The sequence below is a fragment of the Rhinopithecus roxellana genome, chromosome 1, assembly GCF_007565055.1.
Source record: "Rhinopithecus roxellana isolate Shanxi Qingling chromosome 1, ASM756505v1, whole genome shotgun sequence".
Lineage (NCBI taxonomy): Eukaryota > Metazoa > Chordata > Mammalia > Primates > Cercopithecidae > Rhinopithecus > Rhinopithecus roxellana.
Window position 1 is genome coordinate 58,452,858 of NC_044549.1, and position 6,174 is coordinate 58,459,031.

The following is a 6,174-nucleotide window of genomic DNA, read 5'->3' on the forward strand; positions in this document are numbered from 1 at the left end:
GACCCAGGGATACCTGACCCCTGAATCTTCTGTACTTCCTCTAACACAGGTGGTCAGCACACTCTTTCACTCGTTATCCAATTTAATCAAAAATAGAGATTCAGGCAATGTGACATAACAGCATTAAGCACTAAACTGTTTGACAGGGATTCCTTTCAAAAGTGAAAACCAGTGTACGATTATATAGCTTCTCCACTACTCTTTGTTACCAACAGCCACTTAATCTAATCCTAAAGGCTGAGTACAATATTCTTTCCACAATACCTTGAACACTCCAATTTATTGTATATTTTCTAAATGTACCTCTCTTTCTCTCTTCTGAAAGAGAGAACACTTCATCAGAAAACAAATGGGGTCTTGTGCCTATCTGATGGTCTCACATCTTCACAACAGCTCCAAATCCTTGGACCAGACAGGAACAGACCAACCCCAGGGTTCTCTGCCAACAGAAGTCCTGGAAAGGCTCTGCACTCAAAACAAACTCCTACACCACCCCAAGGGAGAGGGATTGTTCCAGGTTGGGGGAGAAGCTAAAAGAAACTGAACCTAAACTCTTCATCATGAGTGTCCAGAGTGGCTTTGGCTCTCCACAAAGGGCGAGGCCTGCAGACCCTTCGGCTCTTGTTTCTGGTGGCTCCATCTACAGGCTACACCTGGGCTGAATAAGCAGCAGCTCTGTGAGCCCGCAGGGCCTCACGCCATTCGGCTTCCATCCGAGCCCTGTAATCTCCAAACAAGGAGTGCATCAGCTGCCTCTTCCGGGGCAGGGACGTTCTTTCCCTGCGCAGGGTTCGGATTTCTCCGATAGCCTGCTCTTTCTGTGTCGGGGTGGGTTTTTGCCTCTTGTGGCCCAGTTCCAGTTGCTCCACACATCAAGCCAATTCCTGGGCCAACTGCTGCACCTGGGCCTCAGAGCTTAGGGAAACTTCCTCTGGGGCAGGTTTCTCTGAGGCCTTCTCGCCTTCATTTGCCACAGAGGCCGTGTTCCAGGTTTTCTTCTTATTCTTTTGTTTTTTTGACGCTGCGCTGCCTTCATCGCCTAACGGGTGCGCTCTGGAGTCGGTGTTACTGCACGTGGGTTGCCCTGGGCAGAGATAGGCAGTGGAAGGATTCCAGGTGCTGGAAACGGGGCCAAGAAGCTGGTGTCTGCAGGACGCACGGGGAGTACCCGGGCCTGGGGACGCCGCCGCCTCCCTGGCAAGATGTCCTAGGGCCGCCATGTGCCGCAGTCGCCACCAGAACTATGCCGGTCTTAACTGTTAATGCATGTTTATTTTAGATTTGCCATTTCAACTGATTTATTAGTTTCTTTTTTCTCCCAGCCTCCTAGCTACCTTTACAAAATTGAAAATGGAATCCCCTACCAGCATAAACATTAAGGGCGAATTAACTTTAAGACTGTGTAGAGACAGGAAGACTCAGATCCATGTTTACCTGTTTTACCTGGGAATGAGGGTGGGTTTCAGAAGAATGGAAAATATAATTTTTTCCCCACTGATTACACTTCCTGTGTTTCCTTTTCAGCTTTCTAATAATAACATAGGGAAAAGGAAGAATTTGAGAGTTTCTCAGAAGATTAGGCAATTCTTTGAAGAATCTGAGAACATAGAAGCTCCCCTGGCTGCTTTCCATGATTGAAATCAGTGATGCATTGGTTTCTTTGTGTGGGCTTTTGAAAGATCATTAGAAACCAACCTGAGGATCATGAGATTCTGGTGGACACAGGAGCAATGAGTGGCAATACAGTGCATTCTCATGCAACCTACTTTAAAAGGTACACAGATAAAAGAAAATAAAGAAGACTGAAAATGCAGAAAATTCAACCATGCAGTCCATTTCAAATTAAATATCTCTTCCCCTCTAATTCCTCTGTTCTGGCAGAGAAGGGGAGATGAGCTGCCACTCCATGCTTGTGCTTAACAAAATTGTGTTAGGTTGGTGCAAAAGTAATTGCAGTTTTTGCCATTTAAAAATAATTGCATTATGATCTCCTAGAATTTTTATAGTTTCAGGTCTTAGGTTTAAGTCCTTAATCCATCTTGAGCTGATTTTTTGTATAGGGCTGGGCGTTGTCTTAGGCGAGGATTTCATGACCAAGAACCTGAAAACAAATGCAATAAAAACTTAAGATAAAAAGCTGGGACCTAGTTAAAGAGCTTTGGCATGCCAAAAGGAACAGTCAGCAGAGTAAAGAGACAACCGACAGAGTGGGAGAAAATCTTCCTAATCTATACATCTGACAAAGTACTAATATCCAGAATCTACAATGAACTCAAACAAATCAGTAAGAAAAAAAAAATCCCATCAAAAACTGGCTAAGGATATGAATAGGCAGTTCTCAAAAGAAGATATACGAATGGCCAACAAACATAGGAAAAAATGCTCAACATCATGAATGATCAGGGAAATGCAAATCAAAACTACAATGTGATACCACCTCACTCCTGCAAGAATGGCCATAATCAAAAAAAATCAAAAAACAGTAGATGTTAGCGTGGATGTGGTGAACAGGGAACACTTCTACACTGCTGGTGGCAATGTCAATTAGTACAGCCACTATGGAAAGCAGTGTGGAGATTCCTTAAAGAATTAAAAGTAGAACTACCATTTGCTCCATCAATCCCACTACTGGGTATCTACCCAGAGGAAAAGAAGTCATTATTCAAAAAAGATACTTGCACACACATGTTTATAGTGGCACAATTCAAAATAGCAAAATCGTGGTACCAACCCAAATGCCCATTAGTCAACGAGTGGATAAAGAAACTGTGGTATGTATATATGATGGAATACTATGCAGCCATAAAAAGGAATGAATTAACAGCATTTGCAGTGACCTGAATGAGATTGGAGACGATTATTCTAAGTAAAGTAACTCAGGAATGGAAAACCAAACATCATATGTTCTCACAGATATGTGGGAGCTAAGCTATGAGGACGCAAAGGCATAAGAATGATACAATGGACTTTGGGGACTTGGGGAGAAGGGTGGGAGGTGGGCGAGATATAAAAGACTACAAATATGCTGCAGTGTATACTAATCAGGTGATGGGTGCACCAACATCTCACAAATCATCTCTAAAGAACTTACTCATGTAACCAAATACCACCTATACCTCAATAACTTATGGGGAAAAAAAGTAATTGCAAAAACTACAATTATATTTGCAGGAACCTAACAGTTAATAACAAAGGCCTAGTTTGGAGAGTCAGAGGAATTCTTAACCATAATTCAACCAAGACATACAGTATGTGCCTTCTCTTTGGTGGAACAGTGAATATACAGGCTACTGGCCTGTACTGTGTTTCAGCCAAACCACATTCTTTTGAAAGTCACAGTTTTAAATGACAGTATGCCAATGACAATACAAATTAAAAAATATATTGACATATCTATATTCCCTCCCAAAATAATACACATTTGGAATAGATAAAGAACTCTCAAAGTCAATGAGAAAAAGAGCACTAACCCAGTAGAAAAGTGGGAAGAAGACTTGGACACTTCAGAAAAGAGAATATATTAAAATGATCAATAAACAGAAATAAAAGGTGCTCAACTTTATAAGTCATCTGAGATATGCAGATTAAAACCACGATGCAATATTATACCACCCCTACCAGAATAACTAAAATGACTAAGTTGGAAAATACTCAGTGCTGATGAGAAAGTGGGGTAGTTGGAACTCTTATACATCATTTGAGGAACATCCACTTAGGAAAACAACTTGGTGTCTAATAAAGCCCAGTATATGCATCCCCTATAAGCCAGAATTTTTACTTTCAGGTGTATATCCAACAGAAATGTTGGTGTATGTTCACCAGAAATCATGTTCAAGAATGTTCATGGTATAACTAGTCGTGAGACACAAAAACTGGAAATGTTCATCAACAATGAGTAGGATAAATAAGTTGTGTTAATATTCACACAATTGAAAATTATACAGCAGAAAGAATAAATAATCTAAATCTACACACAACAGAATGGAGAAATCTCATGAATGGAATGTTAGATCATAGCCTAGATAAACTTACCTGGAGCAGGTGCCACTGAAGCCATAAACTGGTAGGATGAATTGCTGGAGGCTCACTATGGACTAGCTTGAGAGTAAAAATTTGGGGAGGCCCAGTCTGAAGGAGGCCCCTCACACTTTCTTGGATTTTATCTTCAGGAAGCCCACCAGATTTTCATGGTGATGATCTTAGAAAACATCTCTCATATCTTGGTCAATTGGGGGAAAGTACCATTTTGAAATAATCCTAGAGCATTCTCCATAGCCAAGGTTTACTCCTCAAGGGAAACAACTTTACCAGCATCTTATTTGACCATGGAGAAGGCAGTTAGCCCCCTACATCCCTCTCTAGTCTTCCTGTATTACCTAATGGAAGGGAAAACAAACACTAAGAAACACTTCTGAAGTCCAACTCAAGGACTTGAGCCCACTAAAAGACAGATATGCTGACCTCCTCCAAACCTTACCACCACATCAACACAGCTCCAGAATAATCACAGTAGGTTAGAATGGAAAGAGCTACAAAACACAGACTCTATTTAAGAAGGAATTCTTAGGGAAATCCAATGTGGAGAAAACAAGGGCACTGAGGAAACTAAAGTCTCTGCCATCTATAGCTATGGAAAACATGAAGCACAACCCATCAGCTGGACGGATTGACATAAAACCTCATACTAAAGACCTATTTTCCTCAGTTCTCATTATCTAATACATCATGTTTGACTTTTAACAAAAAATCATAAGGCTATACAAAAAGAAAAGGAAAAACACAGAAGAGACAAAGTATGCATCTGAACTACACTTTGATATGAAACAATGTTTGCAATAATCAAATAAATAATTAAAAATAACTATGATTAGTTATGTTAAGGACTGTAATAGAAAAAGTATAAGTATGCAAGAGCAGATGAATAATGTAAGCAGAATACTAAAAACTCTAAGAAAGCATCAGAAGAAAATGACAGAAATTAAAAGCACTGCAATAGAAATGAAGAATGCTTTTCATAAGCTCATTACTAGACTGAACATAAACAAGAAAAAAAAATGAATTTCAAGATATATCAAAGGAGACATTGCAAATTGAAATACAAAGAGAAAAAGGACTACAACCTCCATTCCAATATCCAAGAACAATTACAAAAATATAACATGTATAATTGAAGTACTAGAAGAAGAAGAGAGAAAGGAGCAGAGAAGTGCAGAGGAAGTACAGTAGTTTCCTCTTATTCATGGGGGATACATTCAAAGACCTCCAGTGGATACCTGAAATTGCAGATAGTACCAAACCCTACATATACATACTATGTTTTTTCCTACATGCACATATCTATGATAAAGTTTAACTTATAAATTAGGCATAAGAAGAGATTAATAATATACTATAATAGAAAAATTATGACAATACTCAGAACCAAGCACAACAGAAAACTTATGAGCTGTTTATTTCTGGAATTTTTCATTAAGTACTTTCAGAACACAGTGACTCATGGGTAACTGAAAGTGTGGAAAGCAAAACCATGGATAAGGAGGAACTATTGTACTTGAAGTAATCATAGCCAAGAAGTTCCCAAAATTAATGATAGATACCAAACTGCAAACCCAGGAATCTTAGAGAACACCAGCAGGAATAAAAACCAAAAATCTACACCTAAGCGTATCATGGGAGAAAACCCAAGACAAATAATTTTGAAAGAAGCCATGGTGGCAAGGGAGTGAATAAGTGTAGAGGGGCAAGACTAAGAACTATTTTAAACTTTTTTGTCAGAAACCATGCAAGCAAGTAGAGAATGAAGTAAAATGTTTAAAGAAATAAAAGAAAAAAATCCCACTAACCTAGTATTCTATATCCATTGAAATTATCATTTAAAGTGAAGGAGAGGCTGGCCATGGTGGCTCATGCCTGTAATCCCAGCACTTTGCAAAGCCAAGGCAGATGGATTGCTTGAGCTCAGGAGTTTAAGACCAGTCTGGGGAACATGGTGAAACCTTATCTCTTCAAAAAATATAAAAAATTATCTAGGTGTGGTGGCACATACCCATAGTTCCAGCTACTCGTGGTGGTGGGAGGGTGTGTGGTGGGGGACAGTGTGGGGTGGAAGGGAGCTGAAATGGGATAATCACTTGAGCCCGGAAAGTCAAGGCTGTACCGAGCCTTGATTGTGCC

At 39.8% G+C, this 6,174-nt stretch overlaps 1 pseudogene; it reads right to left on the reverse strand.

The window, feature by feature from the left end:
• Positions 1-530: 530 nt before the first annotated feature.
• Positions 531-1,220, reverse strand: LOC104661532 (annotated as a pseudogene).
• Positions 1,221-6,174: the final 4,954 nt, after the last annotated feature.